Below are 24562 nucleotides of genomic sequence, written 5' to 3'. Positions count from 1 at the left end.
GCCACATTAATGCAAAGGAGAAATATGTATTCAAGTCAGAGTAGAAATTCCATAGGATCTGTCCCAGGCTTCCAGAGCTAAGCATGCAGACTTTGAGCGTTTAGTCTCAAAGGAAAGGTAAATGATTAGCAAGGATAGAAAGGAGAAAGCATCTCCATGTTTCCCTCTTCCCCAAATGGCACAGACACAGATGATCTCATTAGCTCATCTGTGTAATTTACACTTCTAATATGGCTGGGGAATAAAACAAATATTCAGAAATAAGCAACAGGATGGGGATAGAAGAGGGGGAAACCTCACAGCACTGTCTCATCTAAGCTCCTTCTTTCCTTGCCAAATGTTATATTCCCTTCCTGGGAACCCCTCCAAGTTTGCGTCTCCAGATGCCACATTGCAGCAGGCTGCCTGGAATCCCTCCTACCCGCCTCCACATCACTCAGGCTGAACAGGCAGGGCAAACACAGGGCGGAGAGAGTGTTTTATCCTTATTTATTTCCAGATGGAAAATCGAACCATGGAAAGAGCCAACAAAGGAAAAGAAAAAAAAAAAGAAAAGAAAGAAACCTTAACCATCTTGAAAACAGACTCCTCTTTGGGAAAAAAAAGGAAATACAAGTCATGGGTTGAAATTTTGAAGTATTGACACCTGAGCTGTGTTTTCTGCTGTTAACCTAGGGTTCTGGTAGGTGACTTATGGTCAAAAGATCAGTATGGGCATAAGGGAAACCCTCATTAAGAGCAAATGTAAACACAATGATGTTCAGTTGCACAAAACACGTGCAACTGAAACCCACTGGGATTCACTCTTCACTGACTATTTGGGCATCCTAACTAACTGTCGGCATTCATTCGAGTCAGTACCACGTGACTGCAGGATCCGATCAGGGCATCTATCTTAAATATGTAACTCAGGTGAAGGCATTTCCTACTGGAAGTACCTGCTGGTCTATGGAGGAAGCTTGGGCAGAATCTAAGAGCTGGTGCCTAATGTATGAGTGGGTGAAGTTAAATGAGGTGAACCCCTCTCCTCCCCAGGGGCAAGAACTGAACCATCGGTACATCACTCTCCACTTATCTTTTTTCCTAAGCTATGGAGGAAACCTAGAGTCTCTTGCTCAGTTTGGGGCCTTAACTTAGGTACGCTGGAACTGAGCCTACGAACTGGTGGCTTGCTGGAAGCAAAGTAAAGGGATCCACGGTTACCAAGGAAACACGTTGCTCTTTAGTATTTTTGACGCTTAAAAAAGGCACCTGATTTAAATACAGATAAATCTGGTTGAAGAAGTAAATGCAACCAGACCTAATTAGAGAAGTGAACTGGTGTAACACGAGGCTTTCTCAATCCACAGCCTCCTTTCATCCTCTTCCTACACATCTCCAAAGACCAGTGCTATCCCATCTACGTCTCCCTACCCAATTTTCATTTTAAAATGTGCTTTAATGACTGCAAGTAGCTCTGCAGTCCAGAAATAGAAATCTCAAAGCACAGAGGGTGTTATGTTCCCAGCCACCTCACAGGGCAAGCTAGACTGGAGTTCGGACCCAAATTGCCTGAGTATTAGAAGAGACTCCTGTGCAGTATTTCTTTCTAGTCCCCTTTTGGATGTTATTTTACAACACCCAGCTGGCCTTCAGTCCCAGTAAGGAACACTCTTATGCCTGATTCTCTCCATTCCTCTCTATTTTCTCTCCCTTCTCCTTCCCTTGCACAAAGAATGGCTGGTTAAAATTTATTGTGGGTGGGATTTTGAGGCACGCATCCCATTAAATTTAATAGGAACTGAGCATCTAAATCCCTTAGGCAGCTTGAAAAATTTCAGCCTCTATTACTAATGCTCTTCTCATTATAACAAGATTTGTACATGACAGCTCGAGAGCCCTGACTCCGCTGTTAGTGATGTGGTTCTGTATGGTGCCGCTCACGGCACCCGGTGTAGGCTGCCTTGCTCACAGCTCATCTTGTCACAAGCCCTACAGCTGACACGAGACCAGAAAGCAGCCTGTAATTTCATTATGATTGGTGAACTTTCTTGTAGGAGGTTTTCCGTGAAAGATAACGCCAAGCAAATCTGCCTTTGTTGTGATTATTTGAGAACCATTTAATTTTAATTGTAATCACCAACTTCTGGTGTGCAGCATACAGCAGGATGGACGCGGCCGTGTTGCACAGCTGCATCACGATACCGAAAGGGAGAGTTTTTCAAGGGCCATTGTAGACTTTGCTGAGCTGTCACAATTGCCAGATTCCACCACATCAAATTTTTCATCAGCATTCTGCTTAATTTACTGAAATTATAATTCACCAAGAGGGCATGACTGGAAAGAGAACAGCTTTTTCAAAATTTCATGCACATCCTGCAGGTCTTTGTCGGTAAGGTGTTCAACCATGTTGGTGTTAATCACACCTGACAGGGCAACCGTTCTCATTCTCATCAGAGATTTTCCTGTCCCTTTTCATGTCACTCCAGCCCGACTGTGCCATGGGATAAAAGGGACTAGAAAAGCTCTAGGTAACCTGTGGAAAAGCAAACAGCGGTTGCACTGTCATGATAAAATCTTACCTTCTTGTACTCACGGTGGGGAGGATGGGGCTCTTGGAAAAGTAGAATTTCTTTATAATAAACAAGGGTTTCTCAGCACCCTGTTTTGCTACCATTTTCTTCTAGGGTGTCACATGTACCTATCTCCTTCTCACAAGGTGCCACGTGTGACTGAGCTCTAGACTCCAGCCATCAGATCTGTAAAGATATGCTGGTGCCTCCTCTTACTCGAAGATTTGAATTCTCAGAGAAGAGAAGATTTTGAATTCGAGGGGAAGGAGAAGGGGAAAGGGGAAGGGGAAGGGGAAGGGGAAGGGGAAGGGGAAGGGGAAGGGGGAAGGGGAAGGGAAGGGGAAGGGAAAGGGGAAAGGGGAAGAGGGAAAGGGGAAAGGGAAGGGAAAGGGAAAGGGAAAGGGAAAGGGAAAGGGAAAGGGAAAGGGAAAGGGAAAGGGAAAGGGAAAGGGAAAGGGAAAGGGAAAGGGATATTTATGTCTCTGACTTTTTCATGCTACAGCTACAGATTTAGGCAGTGGGCTCTCTGCACACAGGGCCAGAACACGCATACTTCAGTACTTCTCATGTAAAGCTCAATCTTCATCCCTTGAACTAGGACATATCTTTCTTTGAATTTATTTTTCATTTTTCAGGGAAGGGTCCTGGGGAAACAAGAGCTCTAACACTCCACTGCTCCCAGGGCAAAAAGGAAGCACTCTTCAAGGGAAGCAAATAATTTTTCCAGGAGTCTTCTGGAGCTGCTACTGCAAGCAGCTTTAGAAGGAAGCAGACAAGTTTGCTCCACTGGGGAAGCATATCTGACTGGCAAGGTAAGGTAGGAGGCAGGCTGGGAGAGAGCTGAGATAAAAATTAGCCAGACTCTTTGAAAACATGCTGGCTAACCCCAGTGATGAAAATACACCAATGCTTCATCTTTCCAACATGAAAATGCATGTGAGAGAGGGCACAAGCCAAAGCCAACTCCAACGGATACCTCCACATGTACATACAAAGTTGGGTAGACAAACTAGCTGAGGATCCCTATGCAAGAGAGCTGTGCCGATACAGCTCCTTGCCGAGCTAACGGGCCTGCACCTCATCAGTGCTGCCTGGCTGCCCCACAGCAGCGCAGTCTCCCATCGTTTCCTCCATGAGCTTCTTTCAAGAAAGATCTAAGCAAACTGTGCTGGGATTAGCAGGCGAACAGGCACCAAGTTCTGGAGCCGAACACAACCATCCTGCACGAGAACTGAAAATATTTAGGCACTTTGCATCGCAGCTCATCCTTGCCCCTGGTTGTTGGCCAAATTTGCCCTTCTGTTGATGCTAGAGGAACATCCCATACCCACAGCAATCTCTGTAGGTCTCAGCTGTGTTGGTCAGGAGCTGTGGTTCTCCCTATGTGGGCCAGAGCTCTGCTGACCTCTCTGCTGCCATTTACTGGGCTGTCTGCACAGAAGTAATGGACAAGGATAATAAAGAGCATCTAGATGTTGCTGCCATGCAGGAAAACTCATAATTTTAAACAAATCCAGATTAGGTTGTTTACAATGAATTACACTTTGCTTTTTTAGCACAAGTGAGCTCAAGAAACTACAAAATCCCTGCTTACATCTTTCACTTTAACTAGACAGATGATTATTTTTATCTGCACCTACCATACAACATTTATTTAGGCAAAATCATCCATGGACTTCAGGTAGGAGTTTTGTCTTCAATAAACAACAAAATGGCTCTCCAGCTACATTAATATTATACTGTCACTACTTAGATAAGGTTGATAAATTGGCACTTCTACACCAGCAAAGGACAATCTCTGGCCAGCACTGTTTGGGTTCAAAAAGCAGGGAAATATATGAGCAGTGGGTTGGTGGAAAGGAGCCTGGAGACAGCGGTAAGGTTAAAGCTCAGGAAGGCAAGTGAAGATGTTAAAGCACATGCAGGTGCATGTTCAGGCAGAACAAGACGTTCTGAGCATGCAAAAGTCTGGGATCCTTCACTAGCATTCTACGGAGAGCTGAGAAGCGTTTTAAGGGAGTTAAGCAAGGCCAAATCCACAGGATTCACAGCTGGGAATTTCCACTGGTCCTGAGATTCATGTAGAATTCTTTGTGTGCAAAACTCTCCCTTGGGGTTGTGCCTAGGAACACAGCAGCAGATCATCTGAAGTAGCTTTCTGTGCAAAACCCCTTTTTGTTTTAGCAGCTTGAGGGAAAGTCAAAATCTTCTGCATGATGTGTACATGGCTTCACAGATTGCATGACAAAATTCCGAGCAATTAAAAAGCTGATAAAAATGGTGTTAAAAGAGCTAGGACACTTCAGATAAGCTGATTATTGCATCTTCAGAACAATGACTGTCTTCTTTGAAGACCGAGATGAAAAACAAGATGAGTCGCTGTTATATCTGATATGATATGAACAGAAATCTGTACGATGTTATTAGAGATATCAATGATATCGGAGTTGTGGTTACAGGAATTGTAGTAGGAAGGCTTTAATGTTCCAGATGGCAATTGGAGAACAAATGCTACTCATTACAGTGGGCCTCAGATACTTGATTGTGGTTACCAACACATTTCTTTGCTGCAAGGACTCTGAGTAAACAAGATGCTTAATACTTGGCATTTGGCGAGTGATAAATTCAGATAGGAACTCTACTTATAACAAATAATTTTGGTGTAAGTGAATCAATATGAATTTATTTTCTTCAAATTAAAAGCAAGTTTAAAGAAAAAATCTGCAAGTAATGTTTTTCCAAAAGGGAAAATGGAAAATTTAAGAGTACTGTTTAGAGGAATTATCTGAAATTAAGAGCTTAGTGACCAAACTGCAGAAGTACTGAATGTCTTTAAGTTACAGATTCAGCCGTCACCTGGAAATGATACAAGAAATAATTCTTCTCTTCTTCCCAGTGCTGGGGGCAACACTGACACATTTAGCCTGAACATGATGAAAGTTTACAGGCCAAGAAGAAAAAGTCCAACAGAGAAACACAAGAATAACCAAAGTTCTTGAAAAAGTATGAGAAGTATGAGAATAAGTCTCAAGGGGCTTAAATAAAAGCAAAGGAGATTTTAGTTAGAGATTAAGGAAAACTCTCTAGCATGAAACTAGTGAAATGCTGGGCTAAACTCTTAGGTGATGGAAATCCCCAGGCAGTAAGTTTTGAAGAACAGATCAGGCAGCCAGACACAAGGAGCAGTTAATTACATGTTCACCTCCTTTGAGGCAGAGAGATGGATTAGATGATCTCCCAAGGTCCCTTCCACTCTTATAATTCCTATTTCATCTATGTAGCACCGCCCGTTTTTCACCTCTTTAATGAAGCAGAGGAAGGAGACAGTGCAAGGAAGCATTTCAGATGCTTAGCCAGCAGGATGAAGGACACAGCAAGAAGAGCAAAGCGAAGACTGAAATCCAGAGGAAAATTAACTTATGACTGAGATCTTTGGCAGGAGAAGAGAGAATATACATTGCATCTTGTCCAGACTGTCCTTAATGTTTCCCCTGAGCTGGATCACTCTTGGCCCATCTTTGAGGAAAGGAGTCCATAGCCTACAGGCAACTTGGGGCTGGTTTGAACCACAGTACAAATAGAACACCCCCATGTTTAATTTTTTTCTATCCTCTGCTCTTTACATTTTACCGTGATTCTTAAAGCCTGATATTTTCTCTGCTGTATCCCACACAAGCATCACTCTTCATGAAAACAGAAAGAAAAAACACAGGGCAGTTGGTATAATCTACTTTCTTAAAATTAGTAATTACCGTGGCGAGTAGAGCGCATTTCCAATGCAGTCTCTGGTGTTACTAGACTGATTCATTCACGTCATGCTATTATTGGGCCTTAAATCTCTGTTTCTCAGGCTGTTTGTTAAAAATAAAGTGCTTCAGCATAAAAGGGAGTGAAACAACTGGGATGATTCAGCCCACTCGGGGTGCTATATATTTCTTCTCCGCTCCATCAGTACCTCTGAATTGTAGTTCCCAAAGCAACCAAGCCTCAGTCTTCAACCACAATCTTACATCTGCCAGGGAAAGGGATAAGAGCTTTACGCCGATTTGTGCACTCGGTAATCCTTATTCCACAGCTGCTTGTTTCCACAAGAGGGCAGAGAATGAAGTTTGTGGTGCGTTGTCTCCTATATAACTGCACAGCAACTGCTTGCCAGAAAGTGGCCTCAGCCGTGTATTATTCCCCTGTATTCCTACAGTATTCTTTATCTACAATGTTATGATGATATATGATGTGTTGGATCACTTCTCTGGCTGATGTGCTGTTTATTGCAGCCCCCAGCATGGCGCTTGCAACGCTGCTCTGTGCTATTTGACTCTCTGCAGCCAAACTGAGGTCCAGACTGCCCGGAATGGAAGTTGCTTGCTAATACTTGCTAGAGTTTTGTGCAGTCATCATTTCCCCTCTCCCTGCCCCACAGCTACTAATACATGCAGCAATATATGAGCTAACAGCTGGATTTTATTATGAAATGCTTTCTTACTTGTTTCCCTAAAATAAATAAAAATAAAATGTAAGCGATCCTATTTTCAGCAAGAGGAAAAGCTGCTGTCATGCTGGTATGGTGTATAACAGAATACAGTAGCACTGTATTTCATTATGATTCAGTGTTTTCATGTTAGTTGCCAAGGATTCAACAGCTTAACGTGAATTCTAAAATAAGATTAGTATTCCAAATAAAATACTTTCGAAATATGCGTATTTCCCATTTCATTCCAACGAGCTTCAGTAAACACACAGTACTGCTTGTGGGTATAATTTGAATTCAGGAGGGACACAGTTAAATTCAGCCATTTGGGACCAATGTCATAACTGGGCTCATAAAAGCAAGATGGACAGACATTCTGGTTAGCAAGGCTGCTTTGCAGTGGGCTCCACAGCCGTCAGAGCCACAGCATAGGAGGCCTGGCCAAAGAAAGACAGCACAGCTGCATGTTTCCCAGCAGCCTTCAGCTTTTACAGGACTTACCATGGCAAGAGTTTGCACATGATGCTCCATCTGACAGGAGTGGTGTAAAATGGGATAGTGCTCCCCCACAACCTGCTTGGGTAAGATGGAGTAGGAAGGAACCATGCATCTGAATTTCGCTGTAACCACTCTATCTAACAGGGTTTTAATAGTCTTTAAAAAAATTAACAGATTCTTCTTCCACATTCTGGAGCAGTGACCACTCCATCATCCAAACATCACCAGCAACTCCAACACTTCTTGTACTTCATTCCTCTGAATTCCTGCAGCAACTAAACAGGCTCACATAGTTTACCTTTTTCTACCTTGAGATTTATCTTACTGGTCAATCGTCTTCTTGGGTCAGCGAGGCTGGAAACAGCCAAGAAACTGGGCTTAGACACAAGCAAAAAATCAGTATCCAACCAAGAAAGTTCCTCTGGTCTTTCCTATAATTTTAAAACACTTGCACTGTATTTTGGCAATACAGACAAGAAAATGACACAGCACAAACGCACTGCTAAAAAAATAACAACAAAAAAAGAAGAAGAAATTGTATGACAGGCTCTTTTCTAGTCCAAGCTTAAGGCTACATGTACCTCCAGACTGCGAGCGGGTGAGGAGAGACCTGAACCATTGTCCTCACAGTCAGGCTGCAGCAGCCCAACCCAGGATGGACCATCATGTATCCCAGTGGGAAGTCTCTGTGTTGCTGGAAGAGCTCAGCAGGAGGAACTGTCCCTGGGGGAGCACCACGTTGCCACAGTCGGTGCTGCCCTGCCAGCCTCCCCATGCACAACCAGCAGCTTCCAAAATCCTCCTGCTTTTCTGTAAGCACCTGCTGGCACCTGGGTTAAAACCACAACAGCTGAGCACCGTTAGACTGCAGGGTCTGGGAGCAGCAAGGTCTGCCATACACTGAGTGCTCACGCACACTAAACACAGGTACTGAGCCCCATCCCCTCCCCAGGAGAGATGAAGACAGCTGGTCCATGTGGGAATCACCCCCCGCTTAGCATTGCCACACACAGAGACAAGTCCTCAACCCTGTTCTCTGGTCACATCTCATAGCTTTGCTGGTGGTCCTTCGTTTTGGGATTGCGCTGGAGCTGAGGCACAGCAATGAGAGCAGCCCTTCGTGGCAGCCACGCAAAGGGTCAAACTTCTCGTTTACCCCTGCTCCAGTGTTCTCCTCTCAGCAGGGTCAGGGCTTCCCACAAAGCACCAAAGCAACCAGAAGAGCAAACAGGCTCTGAAGTTTGTGAGAAAGAGTCATCCTCCATGCGGCACGGCAGCGCTGGCACCTGCGGCTCTCACCTCTCCTCCAGAGCTCTGCAATGTCATGCCTTTGCTGAACAGTAAGAAAAACCTTTCAAAATGCAGCCCATAGCAGGACCACCCATGGTAAGAAAAATGACTAATGCCCAGAGTTATGAAGTAGCCATGACTTTCTGACAACATAACTCCCTAGGGACCCTTTCTGTATTCCTCTGCTGTTTTTCCTTTTCTCTCCTCATTTATTAAGACTGTATAAAACGCTTACTGAGTGGACTTCAGGTCCAAAGCTGAAGGATGATGTATTTCTAGCTAATGGCCTTTTTAAAGAACTAGCTGGAAAAGAGGTGGTAGCATTAAGCAGCAAGATAGCTCTATAATTAGTGAGAGTCATATGGGAACAGAAGATTGATATACTGGGGACAGGAAAGTGCAGGAAAGAGAGCAAGTGAGGAAAAGGGAAAAAGGGGAAAAGGGGAAAAGGGAAAAGGGAAAAAAGAAAAAGGAAAAAAGGAAAAAAGGAAAAAGAAAAAAGAAAAAAGGAAAAAGAAAAAAGGAAAAAGGAAAAAGAAAAAAGGAAAAAGAAAAAAGAAAAAAGGAAAAAGGAAAAAGGAAAAAGAAAAAAGAAAAAAGAAAAAAGAAAAAAGAGAAAAAAAAAAGAAAAAAAGGAAAAAAGAAAAAAGAAAAAAGAAAAAAGAAAAAAGAAAAAGAAAAAAGAAAAAAGAAAAAAGAAAAAAGAAAAAAGAAAAAAGAAAAAAGAAAAAAGAAAAAGAAAAAAGAAAAAAAGAAAAAAGAAAAAAGAAAAAAAAGAAAAAAGAAAAAAGAAAAAAGAAAAAAGAAAAAAAAAAAAAAGAAAAAAAAAAGAAAAAAGGAGCACGGAGGCTGGTGGGTGAAGGAAAAGGATCTGGAGCGACCTCAGTGATGTGCAATATCCAGGAACCAGAGTGAAGGATGACGGTGTGTGCTGTCTGTGATGGCACGGCTGTGTCCACTGAGGGAGAAGAGAAAGGGCCAGGCCAGCTGTGACTTCTGGAAACGAGGCACATTCATAAACCAACAGGCATCTCTAGTGCCCTCCCATAATTCAGGTAGTCACTGGATCCCTTACATGAGGGGACAATAAATCAAAGTGCCTTATTCACTGAGCTTATGATAGAGCACAGGCATTTTCCTAAGCTTCATAAAACAATATCTGCCCCAAATATTACTGTACATTCGTAACTGTGTTGGACCTATATAGGGTTTTTTTTCCCTACTGGCCACAGTCAGTAATTACAGCAGACTGTGATCTCCTTTGGCTCTCTGGCCACGCTACGCAATAGACAACGTTTAACTAGAATTAAGTTGACTCATCTGGCAGTACTGAAAAAAAACATTAGAAACTTGTCTAGATTACTGAAAGATATACACTCAGACATGTGATAATCAGGCTGCTATAAGGCACCCTGCTGCACGTTTCAAACTGCCACTTGTCCCTCGTCACCTAAGGACATGCAGACGTAAATGCTGAGATTCACATCCCCTTTAAAATGGCCTTACATGAGGTGTTGCACTTGAAGCGTTGAAAAAAGCAGGTGCACAAAAGTTCCTGGTATGAGAAGTTATTAAAATAAATGCTGAGGGAGAAAATAAATGTGTTTTATAAGAAGAAATAATATTTTAACACAGCAATTTATTAACTGAGCCTACAGAACAGATCTGATGGACCCAATGACAGGGTGTCAATACTCTGTTATTTCGTGCGGTAATAATTACGTTTCCCTCCGCTTTAGCCTACCTTGCACTTAATGGGTGCTTACAGATTCTGAGGAAAAGGGAGTTCAGATTACTCTGATTTTGACTTTCAGGTAAATTTAAAATGTTTTCCTACAGTGAATTTGCTTGTTGAAAAACTGACTTGAACAGCTAAAAGTAATTTCTCAAAATGGGCTTCTTTCAGAAACTGAAATGGTTCAGTGTTATAAATTGGTATCTAATGTCTTCAGGGTCTACTACGAAGTCTAGGCCTAATCTGTCTTTTTACAGATTTTTCTCAAGTTAAACATTAAAAAGAATTAACTAGAAACTTGAGAATAGTTATTGGTTTTCACTCTTTTTTCTGGGGAGCTGTCACAAAAATAGAACATTTTCATTCCTGTTATTTTTCTCATTAATATTAAGAAAAAAATAAAAACATCTCTGAAATAAACTGGAAAAGTTTTATCTTCTCTTTAGTTTTGGTGGAAAATAGAACTTTCAGCCACTTCTGGGGAAGCAAACCGTCTTGTTCAACGTGAGGCATGGACAGGAGGAAGAAGAAGAGCAGGAGAGCTTTTATCATATGGTGAGTTCTACTTGAGCATTTTTTAGTCTCCCCCATTATCCACAGACTTCTTGAACTAGTTAACCAATAACATAATTTATCCTTGGCATAACTTTACTGGCATTATATCAGGGATTGTATTCAGCCCAGCTGCGCAATAACAAGATGCACATTAACTCTCTTAGATTTGGTATGAGAAAGATACTCTTACTGCACTGATAGATGAACTTTTATTATACTGATGTATACCCCAACTCCTTCCCAGAACAACCATAATATAACCACTCATTCCGAAGCTGTCACCTCTCATTTGAAGAGGTGTGTTCCCAAAGTATTATATTTCTATGGTCATTAAAATTAAAGGGTATTTTTCCAGTTGACTATAGCAGAAGGTAAGGCAGAACTTCCAACCTCGATATGGCCAGGATGCCATTCTCTCTCTTCCATCTAACCACAGTTCCTTCACTGTTCTAAGGAAAATGTGGTATTCTACCTCTCTTCTGCTAAATGATTTACTACAGCACTGAAGGGCTGGAATACCGCATACCAAAACTGGTTGATGGAAACGTTCTTTTAAATGTTTTGGGATAGAATGTATTATTCAAACAAAAGGCACTTCAGTATTTTACTTTATATGAAAACATCTTATTTTAGCCAGAACACGCAAAACTCTCTAGTTTCCGTTATCATATAAGCCATTACCAAGGTTCAACTCTAGGGCATAATTACCAGTACATGAGCTGTGGGTACCTGTTACTTTGCAGCTGTAGACCAGCCCCTCACAGATTTTATGAGCTGTTATTCTGAATCAACACCCAGAGATGCACAAAGACTGAAAGCCTCCAAATCCATCTTCAGTTTAAAAAGGAATCTGAATATTCAACATTTGAATATTTGGTCACCTGCTGGTATAGCACCAAGTTTGCAGAGATCTGTGGAAAATTTAACCAAAACCTTTTGATCTAGCGATTTCGTACTTGTGGTTCTGACTGCAGCTTATGCCGGAGCAGGGATCATATTTGCTGGACAATTCAGAACTGTGGCTGGAAGTGCTTTGTCCTAGCCTGGCCCCAAAGCATGACCAGTGCTCACGCAGCCACAACAGTTCCTCTGTCAAACCTGCTTGGCCATTGCACTCCAACTCCAACCTCAAGAAACAGCATAAACAGCATCTGTGCTTCCCTGTCTTCAGCTGTGATTAGGAATGGAGAGGAAATCAGTAATTCCTGGAGCTGGAGAAGATTCAGTGCTTTGCTCCTTTACACCCACTCCCAAAAGAGTTACAGTCAGAGTTGGAGTCTGGCTTGGTTTACTGCTTAGCTGTGGTCCAGAGAGGTGCTTTTGAAACAATGCTGCTTCCACCTCCTCCTTAGACCTTCCCAGTATGAGTTTTTTGAAGACAGAGTCTGAGCTGCCTTTTCCTCTTACCTTTCTCTGTATATTGGTTTATGCACCTGCTGCTAAGGCTTCCCTTGCCCTTTTGCTGGAGAATCCTTGACTTTGAAGGGTAAGAAAAACACCCTGCTACGAAGGACACCGAAGAAATCCGCAGTGCTTTTTTAGTGCTTTGGTAGGTATAACTGACCTAGATATCACAAATAGCAAGAGGAGAAAAATGCAAATACCTCTCTCTATATAAAATTATTCAATGCAAGAGAAAACTAAGGGATCTGAAAGGTGAGGGATGATTTATAAGGGAAGATGTGGGAATATTCTCTTTCCACTTCCTCAGCTGTGGATTTCTGATGTGCACAGCTGTGTCCTCTTTTTCACTGTTTGAACTGCTGTCTCTACAGCACAAGTCCCCTGACTTCTTTTTCCTCCTAAAAATCTTTGCTTCAGCTTGCTGTTTCTTATTAAGCTTCCCCCAGAGATATACGTATTTTTAAGATATTGAAATAAAGAAAGAAAACCTAAAAGAGGTCATATGTCTGTGCACAGGCATGTGTGTGTGGCAAAGCCTGTCTCAAAAACAGTCTTTTCTTTCCCCCTTTGTTTTTTAATGTTTGCATAGGGAAAAAAAATCCTTTTGCCATTTCAGAGGCTTATAGCTCTGAACAAATGTTGCAATTATGCTTCTCAAAAGCAGATAAGTGACAGGTGAAAAAAAAATTAAACTCACTTAGGCAAGGCAGGTTCAGAATATCTATAATGAACTGAAATTACTTCAGCAAGTCCCTCTTTTGGTTCAAAAGCCCAGAAATCATGATTATTTGAGCTTCCCTGCATTTTTTCAACACATTGTAATTAAGCTCCAATTTGTGACTTCTCTCAAGTCAGCTAAATTCTTAACTTACAGGTCTGCTAAAAGGAGGCATCCAGTGCTGTACAGTTGGCCAGCAAGACAGATCGCTCATACCTTTGCATCATTGGTACTAGTCCGCTGAAAACATAGAAAAAAAAAATCTTAGAAATATGCAGGATACTCTGGATTCCTCTCCAGAGGCCAGCACAGGATCAAATCTTTGCAGTATTTTTAAGTGGTTCAAGTTCGTGCACAAAAGACAACTTTTACTTCAGGGGCACTGCTGGGACCATTACAGCAGCTCCGAGCAAGTATTTCAGTGACCCCCATCCACGCCAGATCCACAAGAGCTATTTCGAGTCTGCCCAGGCAGCATGACCAGCCCAGTTTCACGGCGCGGTACTGCTGTGCCCCAGCCAACGGTGCTGAGGACACAGAGAAGGTCCCTCATCCCTCCACCTTTCCCATGACTCCCTTCAAAAGCAATCCCAGAGGGGCCAAGACATTCCTGTGCAAAACCTGGAAGACCTTTAAGCAGGGGTACTATGTGAAGGCAAAGTATGTATCCCTGTCTAAGCATCAGCCAGAGGGTAGATTCTGCTCTGGTAAAGGAAGAGAAGCATTGCTGATGAGCCTGTACCACTTCCCTCTCCTGCTTCTTTTTATTGCAAGTCACTGAGAATAAACATGGTGAAGCAGTTTAAAATAGCCTTTAATTATCTCTCAAGCACTTCCATTATGCAATTTAGCCAAGGCACTTTGATTCTGCCCATTTTGCTTTCCCATAGCCTATTACGCATGAGTCCAGAGAGCTCTTCTATCAGCCTTCCCTCCACTCCCTCTTCCTCTTATTTCCTCTAGAATAAAAATTCCCAGAGGACTATGACTATGCAGGACCTCTGGAAGCTGCACTCCCAGGAGTTCAAGGCAATACTGCATCCCTTCAAGCCCAGCACTGGAAAATTTTAAGCTCTATTAATGGGTCAAGTGACTGATAAGCTCAGCCTACCATCCCAGCAGACAGGTTTGTGTTCTGAGCTAACATCACAGGCAAAGCCAGAATTCAACTCCCAGGCTCTGCTTCCGCCTGTAAACTCAGATATGCTATCATAGCTGTTCCAGCAGGAAAAGTTTGACACGCAGGACCGACTTCAACCAAAGCTTTTACATCCTTCATATAAAATATTAAGTATTTCAGACAAACCCATGTATTTATAAACTTAATTAGTCTACAACAGTATTCCATACCATCAACTTGTAAAAGTTTTCAAGTTAACTACAGATGATGCATATTTGATGCAAACCATTGTAACTTGATAATAAAAAGATAAGTTATAGAGCTATAAAACTGTTATGTCAGGTTTTTATAGCCGATCATTAATATTGTAAAATGCAGTTATGTTTTTACGCTTTGTTGGCTGACAAAAACAATCAGAATCCAAAGGATATCCTGAACTTCCTTTAATAAAGGTTTTTAAATTGACCCATTCAGAGAAACATCTTCTCAAAAGCTATAAAGTACTCCTGCAGCCTACAGTACTCCTTATAACTAGGTTAGTAATCAGCAGAGACCTCAACGTCAAAAAGCACTGTCTCCACTGGGTTTGTAATTGTTACAGTTCAAAAGAAAATAAGATCTGACATCAGGAACAAAAGAACGATCTTTTGTTTATTTTCTGTAATAAATTTAGAACGGCATTCAACAGTCAGAAGTAAAACACACCAAGTTCACCGGGTGGAGGTTTGCACTGGTGTGGACGGGTAAGTAGGTATGACATTTACCAAACAGCAGTAGGAAATGTGAACAGACAGGAAATTGCTGAAAATTATGACTTTTTTAAGGTTGTGTGGACATACTGACAGGCATCAGGATTTGCACACACAGGAGCCCTCAGGAAAACGAATCCAAATTAAATTTTGAAATTGATCCCTTTAACGTATCAACCAGATCAGTGGCCAGTTTAATTTCTGATTAGAAATGATCATACTGGAATTCACCTTATTCTCTTTGGAGGTGAATTTCACCAAATTTATTCAAAGCCACTCACAGTCATGAACTGGGAAACTCACACGAGGCTTTACTGGATTTAGTTAATTCACAGGTATAACTATTTTGGACAAAACCTGAGCATCTCCATTAGTCAAGAGCTCATCAGCATGTAGTGCTGCTTACCACACTGTACACCTTGGTCTCTCTTCTCTTTTGCATTTATAATTTTCATTTTACTTTTCCTGGAATATCCATCAGAAACTTATGGAGCCCCTAAGCCTACGATCTGCATTTTTCTGCACTATTAATAACAATGTGCTGGAGCAATGAAAGACCTATTGATGCCCTGATGGATTGTGAGAAAAAAGAAAGTGATTTTTTTCAAAGCTGCATTTTAAATCAGCTCATTACACATATTGTTTTATTTTGTTTTGCACTGCATGACATCAGCATTCTCTATTTGCTATTCACTGGAGGTTAAAACATCCAAATGGATCCTGCTTCCAGGCCTACAGTCCAAGTTGTGATTTGGTTAAGCAAGATCGGCCAGATTTTCTCCTGGAAAAAATCCATTCAAAATCAGGAAAATTATTCATCCCAACAGATAATTTGACTTGGAAAGGATATTTTCTTTTAAAGTAATTTAACAGAGGCCTGTGCGAATCCAAGCAAATTTCCACTGAATATGAGAGTTTTAATATAAATTAAAAATAAAATCTGTATTTTTCCCAAGAGGCTCCTCATTTTCATTTGCATCAAATCCCTAAAGATATTTGTTACATGTAACCTAGATGACAGTTATTTTCCCATTCTTTTCTTTTGCAGGGTTTTTCCCCCAACCCGAATAAGTTGAAGACTGCAAAATGGACAGAGGTGTGCCTGCACAAAAGACATTCTCCTTCTTATTTTATCCCGTTGAGCTTAGAAAGAGGATGCTGGCAGTCAGAGAAACACCCATTTCAGGGCGGGGAGCTGGCACCAAGTGTGCAGCTGGGATGGGTGGGAGAAGAGGTGGGTTGGGGATGGCGCCAACACGGGCAGGCTCGTCAGAAGGCACGACCTGGTGCTGGTGTCCAGTGATAGTGTATCTGCAGAGCTCTCAGGAAGGAGGACGAGGAGAAATACAGAATTTAATAACTTGGAAAGTCTTTGTATTAAGCAAGGATACGAGCAGAGTATTGTGGAACCAAATCCTGAAGCAGCGGCAGGAAGCTGTTATACTCGGAGAAAATCCTTCCAATCTCTTAAGTCAGAAGATCCTCTGTTTTATTTTACCCCTTGATATTGAGCTAGTTCAGAGTTTCAGGTGGAGGAAATTGTAGGGACTGGATTAAGTGCCATGTTTGGCTTTTCTTCGTAAACCATGAGCATTAGATGGTCAATATATGAATGTTTTCTAGTCAGAGCTATCTGCAAGTTCAAAATGCTGGTAATTGGTGAATCTAAACTGTTGATAACGAATAAACATTTACTTTGAACAAAAAACTAAAAAGCCTTTATCTTGTGGAGTCCAGGAATAGAGCCAAAACCACATGGCTTAATAGATTTCGCAAGTCAGCCCCATCAGGGGAGAAGTTATTATGCCTGAATTATCACACTGAGAGATCTTGCTGCAATCTCTATTAGAAAAACCTCACCAAACTAAAGGACAGTTGATGTACGTTCAGTACCGGGGACCGCAAACACCTACCTCTGTGCATGGTATATGCACTTAACGTCACAGAAGAGAAAAATCTTCTTGCAGTCACCGTCCTTTCACGTGCGTCCCAAGCGCTGAACTCGAGAGGACTGAAATCCTCCACGCCCGGTGCCACCATCAGCTGGCATTTGTCACAGATGAGATCTGAAGACAGAAGATCCAAAAACTCAGCTGAGTCCCAGAGGACCGCAGTCATCAGGACAAGGCTGCATACAAAGTAGGAGCAAATCCGTGATGCACAGTCAGAAAATGGACTGATAAATGCCAAGACTGGCTGCACACATGCCATGAGCATCACGTACATGAACACACAAACCTGTTGTCATTTTTTTAAAAAATCAATAACCTTAAGCTTACATCCTGCTTTATCTGCCTTTACTGTTAGGGGAGTGTGGTATAAATACAGCTGCACAAGACAAAAACTGCAACGTATATGACAGTGAATGATTATTGGTAATTCCACAAAACATATCCTAATGGCACTAATAAGATCACTTTATATCTTCTCCTGATGTCTACACCAGTCTATCTGCAGTAGATCTCCATCTGAAGCCAAGGGAAATACCCAGAATAACATGTCCAAACTAGAAACTTAAATATTTCTATTTCTTATACAGTTATACTTAAAAGAAAAACTTTGATAGTTCATATTTCATGTCCCTGCTGCCTTTTCTTTTTTCCATCTTTCATGATTCTTGAGATTTTGCCACTCTCCTTAGAATGAATTACACATGGTAAATATGGTCAGTGTGCTCTGATCTTAGCTTGGAGAAACTCTCCTGGTCTCCTTAAAAAAAAAAAAAAAACACACCAAAAAAACCACACAAACCGCCCCCCCCCCCCACACACACAAAAAAAAAACCCACAACCTTTTAAAAGCTTGCACTTTAAGATTTAAGGTGAATATAAACAGCAGGCTGGCCCCTAGTCTTGGGCTTTATTGCAGTGCAGACATGGCTGAAACTATCTTTAGAAATGAGATTTCTGTTCCTGAGCCCTTTTAAAAAAATGTTACTTCCCTGCCTATGCACAGTCTATCTGCTACAGCGATGGAGACGTTTTAAACCTGTGTGAAAGGATGGAGCTGTTGGGGAAGCTGAGGCTGGGCTGGTTCACTTTGGGGCTTACCAGGGAAGGAAGAGGCTGGAAGCTGTGTGCCCAGGGCATCCCAGAAGTGAAGTACTGAAAACACTTTGTGTTTGCAAATGAGACATTTACAAACAATAATGAAAATTTGCAATGTTTACTCGTCTCCCTTTGCAGAGCAGGAAGCTCAGGCGTGGGAGGGCTGTTGGTGCTGGCTGTCCAGCAAGGGCCTGCAGATGCTCTGGCTTCTCTGCACCTGCTTGAACCATCTCGACCAGGCTGCAGACAGTCTAACACGAGCAAATAAAAGAATATATCTGCTTCCTTCATTCCTGGCACTGTGCAAAAGGACCAGTGCTGGTTTTCCATACTGCTCAGATTATACCTATGGGAAATACCTTCATAAACCTTTTCAAGCTCAGTCTTTGTTAACTGCTGTCCCTTTAATTAAGCATTTCTGCAGCATTTAGTTTCACCTTTTCATAATGTGCTTTCTTCTTAAAACTAATTAGTGTCACTGAATTATAAATCTCCCTCTCTTCAACTTTTTTTTTGGGGGGGGGGGGGGGGGGGGGGGGGGCGGGGATGGGGGGGGTGGATCCAAGACACCAGGCTTCCCTTCTCTTGGATTTTTCTAAAGCACAAAATCATCTTCATGAAAGTACTTTCAGTATTTCACTGGAAAAAATGTTATTTACCATTGTACTCAAGAGTGATAGCCGTTTCTTATTCTCAAAACGCAGCCCTGGAACACCCCTGAGCCTGCCTCCGCCGCAGCAGAACATATGCCACTTTTAATCAAACTAACTGCTTCTCTGTTTATTAATCGAAACTCCCAAACCAATCTAAGGATGAGAGGGAGGAAAGCAAAAAAAAAAAAAGAATATGAAACAAAATCTTGACAATTCTACTGTCTCATCTAATAAAATTGCTCTAAGCTGCCCAATCAAAAGTCTCTGGAAAAAAGCAATCACTCAGGGTTCAGCGGGGAAGACGACCTCTGCCTACTGCCTCCAAGAGATGACTGGTGACACTGGCTCTGTGGCTCTCTGAAGGCAGAGGTGGCTCCTTTTAGACTTTGCGTCATGCTGTTATTTCTACCTCTTTGGCTCACAAAGCTGCTTTTAGCAGCTTCTTTTAAAGCTGCTTCTTAATTCTACTCGCAGCTGAAGGTAGTTGGGTTTTCAGAGAGACAAAACCAGCACTTCGAGGAGCCCTGGGAGAGGCAGCACAGAGCACACGGGAGAAACCTGCTGAAAATGAGTCAAGTTTATTTTTCAAATATTATGTGCAGTTCCAAAGTCTTCATTGCTATTCATGTTCCTGTGTTAAAAGACGTGGGCTTGAGTTTGCAAAATGTCTGCATCTGTGCAGTTTCAGCAAACTCCCTTATGTCCTCCCCAAGCTTCAACCAGGATGACATTCTCCAGGCGTAGAGTGGAAAACGTGGTGGGACTTTACAATGCTCTAAAATTGTGATTGATCTTCCCTCTCATTGTCCGTTAGGTTCCCGCAACGATTCAGGATGCTACAGGCTGAGGCATTAACAGCTGTAGGTGTTCATTAAAAGCACTGGGCCCCATGCTGGAACCAACATCAGGGAACAGCATGTAGCACCACATCAACACCTATTTAGTTTTACAGTCCTATCAGACCTGCGCAGTACAACGGTGCATCAGCAGAATGAGCTGAAATGTCTCATTGAGTTAATGCTTATCTCCGTGCTCCGAGCTCACCTTTCAAGAAAGCACCGTTCAACCCACAGAGCCGGGCTGCTCTGCCTGCAAACGCGCCCTGTGATTCAACATGTCACTTCAGAGACGTCACAGGCAGCTGGTTGCGTGTAGGCAGCTGCCAGGAAAACTTTGCCGTTGAAGAGGAGGATTTGCAGTGGCTCCAGAATTGGGGGCAGAAGGAGGGTAAAGTGCCCTAGGCATCCCTGGCAAGGCACGGGGAGCTCCGGCAGCCCCCAGACAGCGAGGGACTGCAGCGATCGGCAGAGACATCCCTGCGTTCTGCAGTTTGTGAGCAGTAAGAGATTACAACGATTAACAAGGACATCGGGGCTGTTCATAGGGTGAACTCACACCCTCGGACAGTGAGAAATTATCGTGATTAGCTAGTCAGAATGATTAAAATTTCACAGGGCGAACTGAGATCCACGAACAGGGAGATGTAATGATTAAGTGGGCCATGTCCACCACCTCGTCAGGGGGAGGCTCAGATTCATGGGCAGCAAGGCAGTTATTAACATGGCGACATCAATAGTTATTAACCTGGCTGCATCAGCGTTGTTCACAGAATGAACTTCGCTTCACGGGGTGAGACAGGGAGAAAACGATTAACAAAGAACTTAGCGGTGTGCTCAGGGTGAATTAAGATGTATGGACAGAAACAGGATTAATGCAAATACATCAGCTTTGACCACAATGTGAACAGATTCACAGCCAGAAGACTCAGATTAACACAGTCTTGTCATGTCAGCTTGTTAGATGGCTCCTCCTTAGGAGGGCTTGAGCAGTGACTCTGCCTTCAGAATTCAAGGTTAAATGTTACCCAACTTGGCAACTGGTGAAATCAAGCCAAAAGGGGAAGCAATTATCTAATCTAGGCAGACCCTCACATCTGTACAAATGTTTTGATGCCTGTTGGTAGGTTGGTCGGTGCCAAATACATCAATTGGTTTGCAGAAAAGCAACATTAGAAATCATGTTGTCTGGTCTCTAATGCAAGAGGCTTACGGGTTTTCACAAAAGGTTAATGAAACCCAAGATTCAAGACAAGTTTTGGTACTTTGCAAACTTCCTATGTGAGCACAGAGACAAGTAAGATCCACATATACACAGCCTTTACACTCCCATATGGTACAGTATGGCATAAAGCGTCCAGTAGCTACAGAGGCAGTGCCAAGCACATAAAATACACCTTCAGCTACTGATAAAACAGATTAAACTGATAACCTTGCAGACTAAACCTCTCTTTTCACAGGACAGACACAGCAACATAATTGATTACCACCTAGCTGGGTTCTGCAGCTTAGAGACACTGGCACAGCTGGGATTTTGGGGGAGGAGTGGGGGAAAGAGCCACTCTCTCTGCGATGGCAATACTTCCCTTTCTCGGCGAACCTCGGATCCGTGCCTCAGTTTCTGGAAGGCTGGGGTCCAGATCAGACCAGTCAATACCAATATGCTACTACTGTCCAGTCTATGTGACACTTCTCTGAGCCCTTAGGCATATTTAAGAAATTTGGAGATGCATTTTAAATGCGTTGGTAGTGTCAGAAACAGCAAGGCAGAGAGCGAGAGCCGCTACTAAATACCGAGAAAGAGATTTTCCTGGACAATGTCTTTTGTCCACTGTGACTACTAGTCAAACTGTTATTTCAATATTTCAGCCAATTGTACACCAAATTGCTTCTTAAGGCCTGCAAATGGCCTACCTACTCTTAGTTAAGAATAGAGGGCAATGATCTCACAGGTGGAAAACTCTTCCACATTCGTATTTTGAGCTGAGAAGGAAAGCTAAGAAAACAAAGTCAGCAGGGGATTGAAGTGTCAGGACAAGCTGTCTCCTACGGGTTGGGTACAATGCAATTCTGCGTACAAACAGCTAGCTAATTATTTCTTACTGCATATCAGCCAAGGCTGACCTGATTAAAATCATAAATCAGCCAATGCCTCTGTTTTTATGCTGCGAGAATCCATGTCTGTGTTTGCATATTAATTAAGATATGCTAAGTAATCAAAAATGTTTGCTTGGAAAAATAAAATAGATTGTAACCTGACAGAAGCAAACACAGGAGTGCAGTACACCAACTTTTCAAAACACTTCCTCTGTTTACACTTTACCCCTTGAAATTATGAGCAGTTTCCAACCACCTGTGATTTCCTTCCATCAGGTTTTAAGGGAAAACATCTCTGTCATTTGTATCCCACGACTTGTTTCCACTTGGTGGGAAAATAGCATGAAAGCTGCTGTCAGGCTAGAGAGCTGCATAACTTCACAAGCTCCAGCATATTTTTTGGCTGTTCTTCCCCATGTGCTATGCAATATCAGATTAATGTCACTGTTCAGCAAAGCCTGGAGTACTGATGTTGAAACATTAAAGCTATTTCATCAATACCAGGTTTGGAGAGAGGTCATTTATGGTCGTTAGAATAGAAGAGCATTTATTCTGGACATCAGAGAAATCCCCATGGGTCCTACAGATCATGCTGCAATCCCCATAATGCCATTAATATAACGGCCTCTTTCTTCTTTATTAGAATTTTACGGCTAAGTAGGATGTAAGGAAAACTATCAAGTCAGTGGAGTCCAGCGCCCTACAGTCGCTCTTGTCACAGAGTCCATATGCTGTTCTCTGTTGGTTTTCCTGTGTGAGAAACAACGTTCATTAACCGATATCGCTGAGCCTTTTCTCTTAGCAGCTACAGGACACTACGGGGCTAATATCTCCTGCAGGATGCTAAAATACTCTGCCTCGGTTACAGTGCACAAAGCAGCTGCAAATGCCCTACTTTGTTTTATCCTCGTGCTATGCTAATTCAACCTGGAGCACTTCAGGTTTGGGGCGTTTCTTCCCCACGTTGTTCCAAGTCAGAGCTCAGAGGGCTGAAGCCAGGATCACGTCTCCATCAGAGCGGTGCCTGCAGCCCCGTCGCGAGGCGTGAAAATGTTTCTCATCAGGAATTCAGAAGCATCTTTTGCCAGCCCACAGGGCTGGAGAGAACGATCTGCTGCCATCCACACCCTAAACACGGACATTTTGGTCTCTGGCTTATTTTGCCCCATTTTTACATCAACCCATAAACATCACTAGACCTGAAACCACTTGGCCTCTTTCCCTTCTCCGCGTCCCACAGCAAGAGATGAAATCACGGTGTCAACTAAGCCATTCGAAACTGCCAGTCAACTGGGTTATGCTCCAGGGCCCATCCACTGCGCTATACCCAAAAGAGATTTATGCAAAATGTTATGCTAGTTTAGGCAGGAAGTATATACACTGCATCTGTCTGTCTGCAAGCAAGCAAGAGGAGTTGCTACATTTGGATGATGCTGCTGCAAAAGCAACACCACAAAGACAGATGGGTTGAGCCAGCAGCAAGTATCTAATCCCAAAAAGCAATGATTTCCCAACTAAAAGACAAGCACCCACCTTCTCAATGGGATAACGTGCCGAGACTCAGCTGTCTGTCCTCGCAGCACACAGTCGCTGTGATAACACCGTCCTGCGAGGTGATTTGGGACTAATGACATTGCCTCTGCCCAGGGTGAGGCTCTTTGTTTAGCGATGGGCTCCATTCTGCCAGGAAATTTCAGATAGAAAAAGACCCCTGAAGATCAAAAGGAATAAATTTCAGGTTTGGAATGCAGCCGTTTCACTTATTACAAAATGCCCAACTCTCCAGTATGACATTGCAATCAGTTTCTTGTAAGACAAGTCCAAACCAAAGGACTTCACCAAAGGAAATACCATTGTCTGTTATGTACAGACATAAAATTAGCACCTTGAAGAGAGCTTTACCCATAAAATAAACGTGTTTAAATCTTATAAATTCCTTAATGCTTCTCCCCCTAGCATGGGTCCTTAAATTGCCCTGCAGAGACCACTATTTCTATTCTTCAATTCATGCATTTAAAAGTTTCACTAAGGCAAGTAGGGAACAGACTCGTTCCAAACAACCCAATAAAAGTGGCAGATAAAATATCAAACACACTCCTGTAGCAAGTTAAGAAACCTGCAATCTGCTCAAGGACACTTTGTGCACAGGAGAGGGGGAAAAAAAAAGAAAAAGAGAAAGAGAAAGAAAAAGAGACAGGCTAAATTCATTAGTTAATTATTCACTCAGATGCAGCTAATTAAGAAACACCTTTAACATGAACATTTTTCTGTCTCTTACCCCTGAAAATTAAGCTATATTTGAAATCTTCCCAAAACCAGAATTCTGAGGCGGGTGCTGGAGGACCTAAGCCCCACAGCTGGTGTTTCTATCTGGCCAGACATGAACCAGCTCTGGGATAAAAAATGAATAACTACAACAGCGTAGCAGCAATGGGGCTGAGCTAAGGCAGTCAGACTCCCAAATGCAGGTGAAAACCTGGATACAATCCTGCCCAGGCAGGTCTTGCCATGTCCAAGGTTAGAGCTGGCTTATACCTGAGCAGGTCAGACCTTTGGCAGGGAGACACAGTTACATCTAAATGCTGCTGGCTTAAAGGTACCCAAAGTTTCTTGGAAGAGGAAACACCTTGTTACACCTGGTGCGTAAGACCTTGGGCAGCTATTCCTTGCGTAGTGCTGTGAATTGTTCCTGGAGAACAAATTAACAGCAGCCACAGCAGCTGACAACCTAGACCAAAGGCAATCGTACCAATTTTTTTGCATGCTTTAATGAGAAGCCTCTAGTTACTCCACACCCGTGGTTTATATCCCTTTCCGTAGCCTACTCCTTGAGAACATTT

This window comes from Tauraco erythrolophus, chromosome 16, assembly GCF_009769465.1.
Source record: "Tauraco erythrolophus isolate bTauEry1 chromosome 16, bTauEry1.pri, whole genome shotgun sequence".
Lineage (NCBI taxonomy): Eukaryota > Metazoa > Chordata > Aves > Musophagiformes > Musophagidae > Tauraco > Tauraco erythrolophus.
Note: the sequence above shows the minus strand (reverse complement) of the source record.